The 18,620-nt window shown below is 40.5% G+C and overlaps 1 protein-coding gene across 10 annotated transcripts in view; it reads right to left on the minus strand.

Annotated features, from left to right (window-relative positions):
* Positions 1-18,620, minus strand: part of MBD5 (methyl-CpG binding domain protein 5) — a 138,542-nt gene that overhangs the window by 87,328 nt on the left and 32,594 nt on the right. For 9 of the 10 annotated variants that reach the window (XM_062004949.1, XM_062004948.1, XM_062004944.1 and 6 more), the window contains exon 2: positions 1,484-1,581. The exons of the other annotated variant lie outside the window; for it this stretch is intronic. The gene's annotated coding sequence lies outside the window, so the exon portion shown is untranslated. The remainder of the gene's footprint in view (positions 1-1,483; positions 1,582-18,620) is intronic. 10 annotated transcript variants of the gene reach the window in all.

Consider the following 18,620-nt stretch of genomic DNA (forward strand, 5'->3'; position numbering starts at 1 on the left):
GCTCCATCAGGATGAGTCTGGACTAACTATGGAGAATTTTCTAGTCATACTTCTTGCAAAATGAGTTATAAAGATTGGCAGAATGAGCCCTTTCTTGCAAAATGAGTTATAAAGACTGGCAGAATGAGCCCTTTCCCAGCAGATGAAGGCTGGCCAGACATGCCTAAAGGAAGAAAACGGGTTGTGAACGCTGAAACAACTTTGTACCAAGTAGAACCATTTCCACAGTGCTGTGTTGCGTGGTGTTGCAGGTGAAAAAGTGTACCAACAAGGCCACAGCATCCCAACCAAACACTAGTCTCCTTCCTTGGAGGTCTTCAAGACCCAGCTGAACATGTTTCTGTGTGACCTGATCTAGATGGATCTGCTTCTGCAGGGTGGTTGGACTGGATGATCTCTAAAGGTCCCTTCCAACTCCTACCTATGACTCTTCAAATAAACTACTGATGAGAGCTATTCAAAGTTCAGTTTTGAGAACCAAGTAGCTTATTCATGAACTTTCCCATCTTTTCATTCATAGCATTTTACATGCCTCACATTTTGAAAAGTCTCAGTGAAGCTGCTCTATTCAGAAGTTCAAAAATGAAGCTGGACCCTAATTTTGGCCCTGTCTACTAAAACAAAGAAAAGCAAATCTGTAAATTTCTAGTGAATTAGAGAGCCCCATTAGGACTTCAATTATAATCTGAAATTATGTCTTAATTGGTTTGCTCATAGATGAGCTGTACAGCTAACCAAAAATCTACTACCATATAATCAGCACTAAATTTCAGATATTGCCACACATTAAATTAACAGCAGATAATGAGTAGGAAATTAGCTCTATTTCCATAACAGGAAAGAACCTCTTCCCATGTTACCTAGTGTTCTATACAGTTAGTTTCAAAATAGAAAAGAATAACACAAAACCAGAATTCTCCTCATTATTTACTTGGATCAGAAGTGCACACATTCAAAGCAAATGCTATGAGCAGAGCATCTCTCAGATTCATGTCTCTAACATAAAAAAGAAGTCACATTTCTAAACTTCTAGGGAAATCTTCCCCCTTGTGTAGCTGCCTATTTCTTTTACACATAACTTTTGTCTGTTTTGGTAGCAAGCCCCATGTTCAACTACTCTTCATACTTTACCACAGAAGGTATTCCAGGTCCTCATCAGTATCACACATATTAGAAATGATCACAAGAATAAGGAATAATATTAAATGCAGAAAAAAACCCCAAGCTACTGACTCGTACTCTTGTAACTAAAAGGAAGAAAAGAAACTGAGCTCTTCAGTATACCTTATTTCTCACATTACTATAAAAACGTAAAACTTTTGGAAGTGCAGCCAGGCTCCTCAACTTCAGCTGCTGTTCAGTTTTGGTTACTTCTGAAGTAAAAGACTGGCTTTAATAAGTGGCTTATATAACTTGTAACATATAACTTATAGGCTTATATAACTGACATATAAAAATGCACTACACAGATTATTTTACTCACCTTTGCTGTCTGAAGGAAACAGATTTCAAAGATCTTGTCTGTAAATGATATATTCGTCAATATTTATGCCTCCAATGACCATCATCGTCAACAAGGATCTGAAGAAAACCACCACAAAGCAGTACATCAGTGGGGTTAGTTGCAAGCAGGCTGAGGAGTTCTAAAGTTTAATTGTTTATTAAGAGGGCACAAAGTCCAATTGTGCATTTCATGCAATACATTAATTTATTAGCTGCTGTACAGACAAGCATCAGAGCCATTGCATGGGAAGGCATTTATCTACTTGAGGCATATAACAATTACCCTGCATGAGTACATTTAAGACTAAATACACCAAACTTGGGAAATTCAGTGTTCTCATACCAAAATAACACCACCAGTCATTGTCCCACGAATGAAAGATTCGAAAAGACAAATAAAACTACATTTTATATTCAACGGCACAACCATGAAGTATCACTGATTAGTGCTGTTCTTTTATTTCAGAGCTGTAACTATGACAAGATGAATCAAAGGAAAAAAAAAGCCTCTGCTTAGGGTAAGATCAGCACCAAATGAACTCATCTATCCATGTACTTCCTTTGGAAGCAAGTCTGAGCAAAGGAAAGCCTTTCCCTGACTCCCCGCAGCGTACAGCCACTGCAGCAATCCAACCTGGCACAATACAAACAACTAATTCATCTTCAATAGATGTTTTCTTCTAAAACATGATCTATCTATTTACACATTTATTTGCAGGCCTGGGACACCTGATTGCCAGCAGTCAGGATGTGTGGAAAGACGATCAGATCACCAGACCACATAGCAGGTTCTGTGGACAACTTATTGCTTCTTAAAGCCCTAACAATTAAATGTCTCCAATGACAAAGGCACTGTTTGCAGTTTGCCTGTGTTGGTGCAAAAAGTTATTTCATCTCTGCTTTGAATTGTCCATGTTTGTTTCTTCTGAACTAGTACAGGGGAAAGAGACCTGGGAGTCCTGCTGGGCAGCAGGATGAGCATGAGCCAGCAATGTGCCCTCGTGCCCAAGATGGCCAATGGCATCCTGGGGTGGATAAGAAGGGCTGCGGGCAGTAGGTCAGAGAGGTTCTGCTCCCCCTCTACTCTGTCCATTTGGAATATTGTGTACATTTCTGGGCCCCTCAGTTCCAGAAAGACAGGGAGCTGCTTCTGGAGAGAGTTCAGCACAGGGCCACAGAGATGCTGGAGTGGAGCATCTCCCTTGTGATGAAAGGCTGAGGGAGCTGGGGCTCTGTAGCTTGGACAAGAGGAGACTGAAGGGTGACCTCATTGATGGTTACAAATGCATCAAGGGTGGATGTGAGAAGGCTGGAGCCAGGATGTTCTCAGTAATGGCCAATGGTAGGACAAGGGGCAATGGGTACAATCTGGAACACAAGAGGTTCCAAAGAGACACAAAGAAAAGTTTCTTCCCTGTTGAGGTGAGGGAGCACTGGAACTGCCCAGATGGGCTGTGGAGGCTCCTTCTCTGGAGACATTCCAACCCAGCTGGATGAGTCCCTGTGTGACCTACTCTAGGTGGTGCTGCTCTGGCAGGGGGGTTGCACTGGATGAGCTTTGCAGGTCCCTTTCAGCCCTTGAGATTCTGTGATTCCATCACCTGAATAAACCTCTCCCAAATCAACTTCTTCTACAAAGTAGCAAGATATCCAATACTGAAACGGATACTCTCTGCTCTTTCTAGTGCTCAAAACATTTGGAATCCTTGTAGAACAAAGTAACTGTCAGATCAGTCTCTGAAATAAAACTTCACTGGTTCTACCATGATTACACTCTCTTTTTCTAATGAAAAACCTGAAGAAGAAATTGGATGTACACTAGGCCTTGATGCTTGCCAATCTGAGAGCTGATGGATTGGTATGGGGAAAAGATTCCAGATACAAAAGTGACCCTATTAAATGTATTAAAAAGCTGCTGTGCAGGAACTGGAAGTGAAGCTGCCCCAGCAGACTGCCACTGCATTTTCAGATATGGTTCAAGACAGGGCTGAGGGTCAGGAGAGGCATGGAAAGAAGTGTTTCAAACAATCTAAGGCTAATGAAATCCCTTGCAGCACACAGCAGCAGCCTGTGAAACCAACAGGCGAACGGCGAGTTGTGCTGATAAGCTGCTCAGAGTCACTAGAGCACCCGATCTAAGACACCAAACACTGCTGCATTAAGGTATGCCATGTGAACATTAAACTCGAGGCAATCATCTTGAACTCAATAGGTCTACATCTTGTGCAGTCATGACATATGCTTCTTTTGTCAGCTGTGCTTGGCTTTGGCTGTACTTTACTTGCTTTATACGCCAAACCAATAAAGGCAGAGGAATAAACTGGTATGGAAGCCAAAGCAGAATCCATCAACAGATTTGTTTAATAAGTTCAGCAAGGAAGATGCTTGTCAGTGGTTACAGAGCAGAAAGCACACCTGCTGACAGGCAGAGCTTACAATTGAAGATGCACCAAGAACTGCAATAAAACACGTTTGTTTTAAAGTGAGAAGACCTAATATGGAGCAACGACAGGGAAATGAATGCAACACTTCATTGTGCTGTTTTACACAGTCATTCTACAAGATGGTACAGACTTTGTGACTTGTTTTCCCTAAAAAAGCAGCTTTGCACATTTAATGCGGTGTTGAGGCTTTCTAGCATCCGCCCTTCAAACCCAGCATTCTGTTTCTAAAAGAAATTGCAATTGTACTTAAATCTCCCCAGATTTTTTAAGTGCCACTGAAAAGTTGTTGTGGGTTTTTTTTGCCTAACAAGTAAATCATTCTCACTTTGTCTTTTGTCTTAATTGATGACATTTTCGCTTTTTATTGACACTGAACCGTACAACCAAAATCCAGGTATTTAAACTCTGCTCCCATTGTAGATGCTATTTCTGATCAGATTTAATCTTTCTCTAACATGTAACAACTGCAGTAACTGTAGGGGTATCATTAATTTTGTTCTCAGAACCTCCAAGCCTTCTTGAAGGACTTTGAGCATCGCATCTTCAGCGTTAAAACACGTTTCAGGGGAATCTTCTAAACCTCTCGGGACATGTTCATTTTGCCAAATGACACCCAAGTGTTTAATGATTTGATCTCTGTATGATTTTATGATGATCATCCTAACAACCAGAAGGAGTCACTATGATCTCATCTTCAATTTATGTGAATTTAATGATGAAATGAAAAGTTTCTTTTTACCTTGTTCACGATATCTGATGCCTGTATGTTGTCTGACGTTGACACAAAGAAGACACACTCATAAAGAGACTCAAAACAGACATTTTCTGTCTTAAAGAAAATCTATATTATCCCTCTTTTTTTTTTTTTTCCCTTTTAAAAGTTCTCTAGCACCTTGTTTTGAATGTTGTTCCTCTAAATATCCTAGAGTATGAAGAGTTGGTTCTACAAGATTCTGCATCCTAGTCTGGTGCCAGCCCACAAAACATATGTCTCTGCTCAAATGTAAGAATCTGTTTTGATTTTTAGGGCTTTTCTTTTTTTTAAATTTCTTCCTGGACTGGGGACAAAACATTTATTTAGATACAACTGAACACTTAGTATCTTCTGAGATATGAAACTTTCTAAATCCCCTACATATTTTTGTTAATTTATTCCCAAACAGCAACTTTGTAAAAGCTAAACACATGACAATGATTATTCCGAGTGTATGCTCCAAAATCACCGGGGGGGGAAAATAATAAACTTGGTTCAGACATTATTTTTCACGCTTGTGGGTGCTACTGAGTTTTAAAACCATCTGATTTATTTTTAACCTAAATATTTTATTGCATAGCTACGCAGAAACATCCCCATGTTTTTCTAATGTCATTAGGTTTCTATTTGTTCCCACTCTAAATAGTTCTTGTACTCTCTATTTTTATGTTATTTGGGATAAGGTAGATGTTCTGCTATTATTGACACAGCAGCACAAAGTATTGTTCAAAGACATCACAAAAAGCAACTCGAATGCAGGAAATGATACAGTGTAGACCACTCTGACCCCAGTGTAGAAAATGATATGGCATAGACCACCGTGACCTCAACGCAGAAAATGCTGCAGTGGTGTAGATCACCCTGACCCCACAACTTCTTATGAGGAGTCTCTGGGCCAGTCCAGAGCTGTGATGAAACCTCAGATCTCTCTGAGTGGTATTGACTGTCTGCATCCACCCCACATCGGGGCTTTGCTTGTAATTACAATACCACAAATGCAAATAAAAGACATGATAACCTTGGGAATTAAATATTTGCATTAGTTTCAGCAAATGAGGTTCTCCAAAGAGCCAAACTCTGCACAGGCATAAATCAAAAGTAACTTTCATTTGATGAAGTTACATGTGTTAGTTTAAATCACATGGGTGAAAGGCATGGCTGAGTTTCATTCATATAGATGTTTAGGTATGAAAAGAAACACATTAGCTTGGACAGGTGCAAAATCTCAGACCATTTTCTTTTAGATAAGGGAATATATAAGAGGCACTACCACAGAAACACTACAAAGCCTTTGCAGTCTCCATCAGTCATTTGCCTCTGGGAGGTATGTTTTTCTTAGCTGTGAGGAAAAAAACCTTACAGTCATATGAAGATTATTTCACACTAAGATAAATGTACACAGAAAATGTTAGAAGTTTCAGTAAGCATGACAGAATATCTGCATACAGCTACACAAGGGTAACCAAAAGCCTTTTCTAAATGTTGTTAACAACAAATGTACAGGACTAGTAGATTTGAACAACACTGAAGAGCTTTTTTTCCCCTAGCTTTCTATTTTACCCTCCCCACATCTTTCCCCATACATCACACACTGGTGATCACACCTGATGTAGTAGAAGAGAAGAAAGCAACGGGAATAAGCACTACACAAAACACACCACAATGCTTAAAAAGGTTACATTCTCTTCTGCTTTGAGTGTCCATGGGATGATTCAACTCAGTCGCAAAGGCTACCAATGGAGAAGAATTAGGAGGAAAACCCATGTGGTTTTCTTTCTTTGTTCCACAATAATGCAGAAATGGCAGCTTCAGGATGTTAAAAAAATTCATAGTTTTAAGTGAGAAATAAATAAACCAGGTCTGTCTAACAAAAGCAACGTGAGCAAGTAAGGGCTAATGGGATTGCATGACAGATGACTGCTCCAATACTGCTCCAAGAAAGGATTTCACCCTGCTTCTAACTGTTATTTACCACTTTACTGACACCAATATAACTGAACGTTCTAATTAGCATTAGAAAGAAACAAGACATTTTAACTAAAAGTATGAAAGCCTCGCTGATTTTATCACTGGTAGGCTGGAGAAGGCCAGCCAGCCTTGGCAGCTCTCAAGCAATTCTCCAGCAGTCTTTAGGTCTGTGTCATTAACGACACTTCCCTTGTCATTGTGCAGCTCACCACAGTCCTCAGGGTTAAATGCTCTGCTGGGGGGCTGCTTCCACTTGGGCATTGTTTCTCTAACAGATGCTTGCTTTTATATATATATTTATATATTTATATACACACACTTTAAATATTTAAGTCTGAATCATATGTGCATACATACAAATACCGTATTTACAAGTGAATCTAAACCACTAAAATGTAGTTTCTTTATGTAGACACAGAATGGATACTTGATTTTTAATACAGCTCAATCAAAACAATATTTCTGGAAGGAAAAAAAAAACCCCAGCCCTCAATGAGACACAAACTAGATTATAAATAAATGGCATTTCTCATCCAAACTTTAGTATCTATACTTCCTGCTTTTCTAGGTTACTTCTAAATACTTTTTTTAGCAGTTAATTTCCATTTAGAGCTGAACAGTGTAACTCCCACAATTAGGAAAACCTGAATTGCTCACTGAGGAGATTGTCTAACATGCAACCATCTCCTGGAGCGTCATCTGCACTTTAGGTTGTACATTGTAGGAAACTAAAACTCTACTCGGTCCAGTATAAGGGATAGAACAAACTAAAAGAGAAAAAGACCAAAACAAGCACACAAAACCACCCAATGACTCCAAACCTTCCCAAAAATCCCCTATCAGCCCAAGCACCAAGGAAGTGTGCTCCCCTTACTTCAGTCCCCACCATGCGTTACACACTGTCATTCATCAAGACATGAACTCAGCATCTAGACTTGCCTTCCTTATTCTCACCTATGTGACACCACTTTAATAGCAGATCATGTTCCTAAAGCTCAAGAGGTTTACACGAGTACAGAGGTTATGTCTCATTCAACCAAGCACCTTTTCATCCATTGACATCCCGATCTTTGAATCGGGATGCCCAACCAGTATCTGCATCATCCGTAGCCACAGGAAGATGAACGTAGGGATTAAACTCTCAGTTTATCAGAGAGGATCGACAAACCAGGAAATTTTGAGTGCTTCCCCACTGGGGCAGGAGCAGACCAAAGCAAAGCTGCAGTGGGAACCAGGAGCCGGGCATACCAGGGCCTTGCCTTGGTATGAGGAGCCCAGAAATCAAGATGAGAGATGGGAAGAATCCCTCATTCATGTAGGTTAAAGAGGGCAGAAGGGAGAGAAAAGTAAGCCCAGTGCTGCTCTAAGTAAATTATTATCCATAACAAATCAGTTCAGAGAAGTGAGTAGGGCTTATCAAGTATATACTTTCTCTGTAGTTAAGCAACCACTATCTAAGTAATGAGATTTACTCACATTTCACTCAAGTTCTCTTTGGAATTCTAACTAATTAAAATAAATGCTAAGTGACCAGTCACATATCTCTAACCTTTTGGCGAAGAAGATGCATCAGCAAATTTGAACCACCTCCCCTAAAAAGGATGGTTTTGACCTTTTACAATTTTCTATACACAAAATACTTTGCATCTACACTGTCATTCATCCAAATGTCTAACGTGTCTAAAAATATACTCTCCAACGTAATTCATTTCCCAAGTCATGTGAAGATGACGGAGTTCTTACTTTACTAAAACTGTGGCAGAGTGATCTTTAGTGACCTCCTCAAATTCTTGGTTATGTTGGAGACAGTTTGAAACAAAATAGGAAGCTTTTGTCAGCTGTGATGTTGTAGTTATGACACTGCAAAGATGGTTGAAATACTTCTGGAAAGGTGAAATCAGGAACAGTGAAGGAAAGGCTCAGGAATATTATTCACTCTTTATTTTTGGATTGAATAAAGAAAACAGAAAAATATTTCTTTTAACTGTATCACTGTGCTTTTTAACAGGATCTTCTTCCTCTGCTGTTCAGATGGTTCCAAAAATACCACTGATTTGTGGCAGTTGCTATCACCTTAACAGCATTTTAGGGCTCCAGGGCAGTCTGTGTCTACAACAAATCTGTAAAGAACTGAGGTCACACTAATAATTTTCCTAAACACAAAATTAAAGACTAAAGAAACCTCATTAGAAAACTGTAGATACAAAGCTTTAATTTCTGAATGGCTGTTTCCTATCAACAGAATCACAGAATGGTAGGGGATGGAAGGGACCTTCAGAGATCACCCAGTCCAATCCCCCTGCCAAAGCAGGTCCCACCTAGATCAGGTCGCACAGGAACTCACCCAGGTGGGGAAAGATGGCAAAAGTTAAGTAAAGTTCCACTATTGGCTGATTTTGAGAAAACTGCATACTGACATTTAGTACTCTAAAATAATCAGTGCTCTTGTGCTTTCAAACACTGAATATCAGAAACCATGACACTGAATCACAAAGAGGACGTTACACAAGAGAGAAAGCGCTGATATATCTTCAGAGACTTTGTTTTAAAATGGCAAAAATGGCCAGTTTGGGTTGATTTGGCTCATTTGATTGAGCCTCAATCGCTCAACTAAATATTCTTCTCCTCCAAATTGAAATACAAGAAATAGATGGCAAATGCTGCTGGACCGGGGTGTGGGTGTCTGCAGATGGACAGAGCTGCCCACGTGTGGCAGAGGCTTCAGAACAGGGCTCAAAACCTTGAAAATGATTCTAGATGGAAGACTTAAAATGAAAACTCCTGTGGAATCATTGGATTTCTGAATGTAATAGATGCATTCATAGCAGCATGAAAGGGCAAACTGCTCTGCCTGCTTATGGGTACTACTGTGGCTGCCCCTCTGTACCAGTCCATTTTTTCCTGGTCTCCTGTAATTTACTTAACTTCTATTAATGTTTGAGCAATTTTCCTTATTCTTAAGGAAAGGAATCAGAGTGAATAACTAGGAAAAAAAGTGTTTCTCTCAAACCTTAGAATCACAGTAGGTTTCAGGAGTCTTTTCTGCATTTTAACTTCCATATGAAACTGCCAATAACTATGAATAGTTTCCCAGAACATGAAGCTTTATTTTTTTGGTCTGTATTTTAACACCTGTAGTTTTACAAAGGATTTCTCTTTTGATGGAACTCCTAGAAACAATTTCATTCAGAAGTGCCCCCAAATCCCACAAGGTTTAACAGAGGAGTATTAGCTGAGCATGTTCACCACCATCAAACTGAAACCTGGGAAAACTTTTACTTAAGAATAAAATGTTTTCCATGCATGTATCTGAATACATAAACCCGACACCCACTTTTTCCAGGCTTTATATTCGTGTATAGCTATTACTCAACCAGCTATCCTTTTGCTCTGATGTCTGTAAAAGAGCAAGACATAAAGGCCACCCAGCTCCTGAAACAAACACAACCAGCTGCTGACATTAGGAAAAAAAAACATGAAAGGTAAGGAAAAGCAGATGAAAGCTGGGGACATGCCCTAAATACCAACATGTCTCATTGTCTGAGTGTTGCTTTGAAAAAGACTCTTAGAGGGAAGATTTTTTCTCAAGACAAAGAATAGGTATGAAAAGCATGAATTCAACAGGAAATAAGAGAAGAAAATAATTGCTCAGGTAAACCAGTATTTGCTCTGCTTTTGCTTCTAATCAAGTTGCACCAGCGGAGGCTTAGACAGAAGGGAACACTTATTCACCAAAGCAGTGATCAAGCCCTGGCCCAGGCTGCCCAGGGCAGTGGTGGAGTACCTGTCCCTGGAGAGATTCCAAAGTCCTGTAGCTATGGCTGAGAGACATGGGTTAGTGGTGGCTGTGGCAGTGCTGGGGGTCTTTTCCAACCTAAATGATTCCCTGATACTAGAAAAATGTTGGGAAAGTGATCTTTTTGATCCTGCTGTTTACCTTAACTAAGGGCAATGGTACCCATTCTACAGAGTAACATCCACAGAACATTTAAGCTCAAAGTATGTAGAGTATTTACTTTTTCTCCCCCCTCTTACATCAGCATAAGCTTTGCAGCACTGCCATAATTGCAATGCTTTTAGAACAAGACAGCATACAAGTATCAAATTCTGATTGATTACTATCAGGAACAATGAATATAATCTTCCAAAACTTCATTTCTTCCTTTGCCAACCTTGGATCAGCTGCTATTTAGCTGATGATTTAGGAGGATCCACACAAGGCACCAGAAGCAATTTAGTTACGTAAGTCTAATTTCATAAAAAAACTACCTTGTGAGATGATTGTGCTCCTAACAGAAAGGGATTTATCTCTGCTTTCAACTCTGTGCACAGAACATACACATCAGTCTCCTGTAACCTGCAAATCACTCCAAGGAACTCCAGAATACTTCTCAAATGTAACAATGGAATTCTTTTTCTTCTTTTAAGGCAAATGTATTTGAACTTAATGCCTGCAGTCCTTCCTTGCTTAAATAAAAGAGAAACTCCTGTCTCCTCCCAGTTCACTGTGCTGCCTTGTTGAAAAGGAAACTCTCTAGGTACATTAAAGGAAGAGAAATCATCACTCTAGACGGACTTCCTAATTTTTTCTACCTCATTTCCTCTCCAATATGTTTGGCTGCCAGATTAACACCACTGTTTCTATGTGACAAATCTACTGTGCCATTTAATCAGCTTAGCTCCATTGTCGTTTTGAGCTATTAACCAAGTGGACTTGGGCATCGGGGAGGGAATCCTTGTTTACGCATGGCTCTCAAATCCTTTATCCAACTTTCAGCTGCTCAGTCATACCAAGCTTCTCTAGGCTATTGGTGCTTTCCAAAGCTCAGGAGGCCAACCTGACAGACAACCTCGATTGAGACACACGCAGTTAAGAACTCAGCGCTCTTTATTCTTCTGCAGAGAAAGGAAATCTGCTATTAAAAGACTTGGTGACGGAGGTAACTTCTCCTGAATGGCCTTTCCAGGTCTGAAGATGCATCCAATGCAGCTTGAAAAATTCTGGCTTTAGCCTGCCATTCCTTCTGATATTTCTGCCTTTATCAGTTTTGTCTCCATCATTACTCTTTCCATCTTATCTTTACTAAAAGAAAATCTTTCAGGGAAACTGCCTTATTCCTCCCAGGAGTTTGAGAGGCACCTCTATCACATGATGACATCTTCACAACAGGCCCATGCACAATTAAGTCAGAAGCAGATAAAAGCAGTATTCCCTTCCTACCTGCTTGAAATGAGCTTTGGAAATTTTTGTTAGAGAAAATGACCTTGTTAATTTTTTTTTAAAGAGATCTCTCAGGAGAACCATAATCATCACATCCCTGTTTCACAATCCTCAGGAGGGATGACAAGGATTGTGTTGCTTAACTTCCTTAGTATCCAGACATATCAGGTATGCAGTTTGTCTTTTCACAGGCTAAAAGCAGAAATCCTGCTCCGTAGTAAATGCAGTTTTCTGGAAGTAATTGATAAGACAGGCTGCTCTCTAAGAAAGGGAAAGATGGAGTGTCTGCATTTTAATAAGACCCTCTCGGGGCAGCAAGGAGGCATTTGAGCCCAAGGAAAAGTTGTGTTTTAAATCTTCAGGAAAGATTTAACTATTTTTGTTACATCAGACAAAATATCACCTAACATCTCTTCTTTAAACATGGAGCAAACACGTAAGAGGTCTGGAGCCAGACTAGCCTCCAGTTTCACCCAGTGACACTTCATTACCAGGCTGGAAGTGACGACTGTCAGGTTTCAGAGTTCAGCTGGAACGTTGCTCAAATTCAGAGGAGAGCAGAAAGTAAAGGAAAAACACCCAAGTTTACTGTTATATTATAGAAAATGAGAATAAGGTGATGTTCATCAAACAATTTCAGAAACAACTTTCATCTTCAGCTACAGCACTTAGAAGTTTCTTCGAAGCGCTGCCTGTTTCAACAGATTTCTTAATCAGTTTCCATTGGTTATTTGGGATGTGTAGAACACTGGAAATATATATGTGGGAAAAAGAAAAATCCAAGGGCACTTCTTTCGTGCTGAGTCTGTTACAGAATCGCTGCTGGGCCCTCAGCTGTGTGTTTCCCACCTGGCCCTTACAGTGCTTCTGCCAATTTGCAGAGGCAAATATTTGCAGAGCCACACTGAAAAAAGCACAGCACTGAAATTATTGGGGCTGACAGTAAAAAACAAACAAAAAACCAAAAAAAGCCTCCCAGCAACCTCAAGGAACCTATTAGAGGAAATCTGTAGAATACAGTTAAGCACCTTCCCTTCTCCCAGCAAAACAAAACAAAAATGGAACAGGTCGCCCGGATGGGCTGTGGAGTCTCCTTCTCTGGGGACATTCAAACCCAACTGGATGAGTTCTTGTGTGACCTACTCTAGGTGGTCCTGCTCTGGCAGGGGGGTTGCACTGGATGATCTTTTGAGGTCCTTTCCAACCCTTAAGATTCTGTGATTCACCATTTCATTAGCCCATATTATGCATCACCACATGCACTTCCCAACTAAAAAAAGGAGAGAAAACCTTCCTGTGGAGAAGGAATGGATGGCTGAAGAGGAAGCAGGTAGAAATTTCTCCAACCAGCTTGGCTGCTGGAGAAAACTCCATAATATCCTTCTAACGGCAGTGTTGCTAATGCCAGTTTAAATCACTGCTTTGAACCACCAAAGCAATTTTGTCTGCAAGAATTTTAGAACACTGGAGATGATGCTACAAGTTCTTTAAGACAGACATCAAGAGCTTTCGGAACTTTAGCTAAGAGTATTGATGCCAAAATAACAATAATATTAAAAATTGACAGCTAATGCATTTAAAAGTTTAAATTCAGGATTTTGGTTGTTTATTTAATAGAATCACAGAATGGTGGGAGTTAGAAGGGACCTTTAGAGGTCATCCAGTCCAATCCCCTGCCAAAGTAGGTCCCACCTAAGATCAGGTCACACAGGAACATTGGTGGTTAACAAACTGTAGATACATACTCTCTTCTTGCTCTTTTAAAAGGAATCTAATATCAAATTAAATAGTACAAAATACTAGTAGAATTGTCATCTAGCTCCTACTGATGGTAAGTAAATAAAGCAGCAGCATTTACAGGCATTCAAAAAAGAAAGCAAAAAACTCCTAGAAAAGCTTAACATCTCTTCCTATCTCCCTCTCCTCATCTCTACCCACATCACCCCAAGCAATTTTTACTCTAATTTTTTTTTGACTTATCTAAAACCAAATCCTGAACTACTCAGATCTCTTCATTCCTCCAAAGTGCCACTAAAGGTTGGGCAGTGCGCTCTGTGCATGGACCTACCACCACCCATTCCTTTGCAACATCGGAACCTCATCCTGCGAGATCCCCAAGGCAGAACACAGAATGATAGGGTTGGAATGGACCTTTAAAGATCAGCTAGTCCAAGCTCCCTGCAGAAGCAGGTCTCACCTAGATCAGGTTGCACAGGAACACATCCAGGTGGGTTTTGAAGACCTCCAAGGAAGGAGCCTCCACACCTTCCCTGGGCAGCCTGGGCCAGGGCTCCCTCATCTCACAGCAAACACCGCGTGCCTTTGGCTGTGTAAAGCTGTGCAGCACTCAGGCACTGGCACAGCAACTCCCAAGGATGCTGAGATTCACATCCGTGCCTCAAAATTTCATACATTCTTTTGTATACCCACATGAGATTATTTTACATGGAGTGGTTAAGCTGAAGGAAAGAAATAGTGGGAGGAAAAAAAAGACAAAGGGAAAAAAAGGGCCTTTGTCCTGAAACAGTTTTTCTTTGCTTTCCTTGGAAGAGTCATCTAAAAAAACACTACTGCAGGATGCTCTTTCATGACATTTAGCCTTAATCTTCCCTTTCTTCATTTCACTGCTTTATTTCTAGCTGTAAGCCGTCACAGAAGCCCAAATACTTCCTATTCATCTTTAGTTATTTACAATTTTAGATATACATTGGCTGCTGAGTCTTGCCTTGCCTGTTCTCTTTTCATTAGTCTTCCATAACATTACCTCTATAAGAGACCAGACAAAGGTACATTCAGGTGTCTTCAATAAATAAAGCAAACCACCATTTGATCCCAGAAGCAGGAATACTAAATCATCTGGCTGGAATCCCTTGGAGTGAGTGTTCACACAGACACAGCTATAAGTCATGCAACCAGTTACATCCTATTCAGTGCATTGCACCGAGGTCCTAAAATTTGATATCTGTGTCTAGCTCTCACACACCATGACATATGAGCCTTTGCTACTAACATCCTAAGAAATCAGGTATTTCTTGGAATCCACCAATTTTGGTATGCACAGCAAATACATGCTAACATGAAGACATATGCAAAATAATAACATCAAGCCCCCAAACCAAATCCTATTCACAGAAGTTCTAAACATACAATGTTGATAGCCAATGACATGGTTTTATATGAAATCAACCCTAAATAAATGTGTGTAAGTTCAGAGATAATCCTGGTCACTTGAAAACAGTGTTATGGCAATAAAGCCCAATGGCCTGGATCAAGAAAAAATAATTAGCACAGATTAAGTAGAACTTTATCCTCTATCAAAAACTGATACCAGATTTCAAGTTCAACCACTGAAGGAAGTGCTCCTACTTTTTTCCTGCACTTTATCTGTTTCTGCCCTATACCTTGCCCTTCCTCCACCACTAACACAACCAAATAACTGCACCAGGAGCTGACCCTTAAAATTAACCAGTTTTCTTGCTGTACTAGTTATAATTTGAATTAACTTCTTGGTGTAATTCATCATGCAAACATTCCTGCTGGCAAAAGGCAGGACATGATAATGTGGTAACTGAACTGAGCTTCTTTTGGTAGTTTGGATGTTGCACTTAGGATCTACTGGTTGATAGGGCTGGGACAAACGCTGGACTCAATGATCTTAAAGGGTTCTTCCAGCTGAAATGATTCTATGATAAGCAGAGCATAAGAAGATAAATGCAGAGAGACAAGGCCATACAGAGCATCCCAGAGGTGGAGGCCTCTAAGTGCTGGAGTCACCATGGTCACAAACCAGTTACTCAAATGAAGGTTGACCTAGGCAGGCCTATAACCTCATGCTTCACTTATTACACATGGTTTAGTTTAGTGATGGACCTAGCAATGTGAGATTAGTGGTTGAACTCGATGATCTTAAAGGCCTTTTCCAACCATAATGATTCTATGACCAAAACCCACTTTGGGGGAGTGGGGAGGAAGGAAAGATAGGAGCTTCTACTCATCTTCTGGTTATACAAACATTAACACTAATGCAAAAGGAAGCAGTAGGAAGGTAGGCAGCAGGCTCCTGTACCTGATTTGTGCTTCCCCTGTAGTGATGTCTCCCAGATTGTCAGGACTGCCTTTTCAAAATCATTAATACAAACAGTTCTCATCAGTGTTAAAGCTGTCCTTAAACTCCTGTGTTAATTTCACGTTGCCTTGACAGTTCCTGTTTCTGCAATACATTTATTTTTAAAAGCCCAGATGAAATTGATAATTCTTGTAGTATTTCTGCATTCTACAGTATAACTAGAGTTTCTAATATACAATTATATCACAAAGTTTCACTAAAATACTTACAAGAATGGCACCATTCTTAGCTGAATGGGAACTCTCCATGGAGAATAACATAATCTAAAATAGCTCCAAGATGTAAATCTCTCATTTGACTCCCTGGGTGCTCTCATCTCTCTCTCTTTCTATGTCTGCAGCACGTACTGAACTCCCTCTAGGCTCCCTGAATGCCTCTTCCCAGCTTCTTTCCCTGCACTTACCCCAGAGGGTATTTCCTGGATGTCTCAAGGATATCGACTCATCTTCCCAGAGCGTGTGTCTCCCTAGCAGGATCGAATGCAGGGGTGAGCATGATGGTGGAAGGCAAGAGAAGCCAGGGCTGGCCACAAGCACACAGCCTTTCAGATCTTGCCTCTTCTATGAGAAGATTTTTGACACACTTGTATGTGCGCAGAAAATCTCCTGTGTGGTCTCAGGAATGTAAAGAAGAAGAGGTTCCTATTCTCTTAAAAGCAATATATAGAGTGGTGAGAGTACTCCTAATGCTATGAGGTTATGGAGGACAGAACTATAAACGCCTTCAGAAAGGAAACAGCAGTTATGGATTACAGATCCAGTAGTAATTATTACAAACACAGGGTGAGAGTCCAGGTTTAATTTCTAGATGCCTGATGGTATCTGAGGTTCTGATAATCAATGAAGTGTATCTCCATACAATCACTTTTGCTAAGCCCCTGCACCATCCATTGTCACAGATGGGATACAGAAAGGGCTACAGATGGGTCACAGACTTGACCCTGCATGGCTCTCCTGGAGAGAGCAATGGACCTCTTCAGACCACAGCATAACCACACGAGAACAAGGAGAATCATAGGCTGCTGCTTCTTCCTCTTTGCACAAACCTGAGTTCAGACACAAATGCTCACAACATGAACCTGAGATTTTTATTTACACTAAAAACTAGAAGTCTTGCCATTTTTAGGACCTTCCTCCCTAGTCTCCTCCCTCTTCTTCTAGCTTTGCTCTTCTGCACTGCAGCCCCAAAGGGATCCTGTATCTCTGACCACAGTTGTTTGGGCTCCTGAAATTTCTTCAACCATTCATGTCTCAAATCAAATCACATTCATATTCACCTGTGTGTTCTCCCTACTGGTGTGAGCTGTCCTCCTCATCTCTTATTTCCTTCTGATTTTCATCTACACTTAATTTTTGCTACAGATGGAAAAGCTGAAACATGCTCCATCACTACTCTTGCATGTCAACATAGTACCCACGTTATTTCTTTCCTTCCACAAAACTGTGTAAACTTGCATCAAACAGGCATTGGGTTCTCACAGAAAGCATTAATAACTGCAAAAGAACAAAAGAACATCACATACTCAATTTGTTGCAGGAATAAAGCTCTAACGGGCAGTACAGATAACTCAAGGCAGGATGAGTCAGTCAAATCTTCAGCTTGGAGAAGATTAAGGGGTGACCTCATGAATGTTTACAAATACATCAAGGGTGAGTGTGAGGAGGATGGAGCCAGGCTGTTCTCAGTGATGGCCAATGACAGGACAAGGGGCAAAGGGGACAAGCTGCAACAGAAGAGGTTCCAAAGAAACACAAGGAAAAGCTTCTTCCCTGTTGAGGTGAGGGAGCACTGGCAGGGGCTGCCCAGATGGGCTGTGGAGTCTCCTTCCACGGAGACATTCCAACCCAACTGCACGAGTTCCTGTGTGCCCTGCTCTAGGTGGTGCTGCTCTGGCAGGGGGGTTGCACTAGATGATCTTTCGAGGTCCCTTCCAACCCTTAATGTTCTGTGGTTGTCTCTCTGCCTGCAAAAACTTCAGCCAAATTTTCCTTCAGATGTTTATTTTAATCTTCTAGGCAAAATGTTTGGCAACTATCATTCAGAAGAACAAAATTCTTCAATTGGTAACTTCAAAGTGGTTTAATAAAGGTCTGTACACTACCTGGCAAATATTTTGCAAAGCTGAGCTTGACAGAAGATGGGAAAAAGCCTTGAGCCCAGCTATCAACAAGGATCAAAAAACTCTCTAAAAACAAACAAAAAAACGTTAATGTTCAAGAAACTGTGGGCTACTTTTTAAATCTTCATAGGCAGAAACTGTAGCTCATGAATTACCCCATACACCCTGACAAAACAAAACCAAGTTTAAGAAAGTAAGTCCAAGAATGTCACAGCACTGTGAAAGCTGTGCCCCACCCTAAGACTTTACAGCCATATCAGCCTTCCCATAAGGCTGAATAAACCACAGAGAAACAACCATGCCAGAGAACAATAACATTTGAAATGACAATTTTCCAATTACATATTCTACGTGCAAAGTGTAAAAATATTCAACACAAGTAAAGCATTTGAATGGCAAAATCACTGTTGTGTAAGGCACAGTACCGTTACTGCTTCATCACTTCAAGCAAGTTTCATCCCTCTCCAGATGAAGTAAAAAACTTC

Source organism: Colius striatus, chromosome 11 (genome assembly GCF_028858725.1).
Source record: "Colius striatus isolate bColStr4 chromosome 11, bColStr4.1.hap1, whole genome shotgun sequence".
NCBI classification, from domain to species: domain Eukaryota; kingdom Metazoa; phylum Chordata; class Aves; order Coliiformes; family Coliidae; genus Colius; species Colius striatus.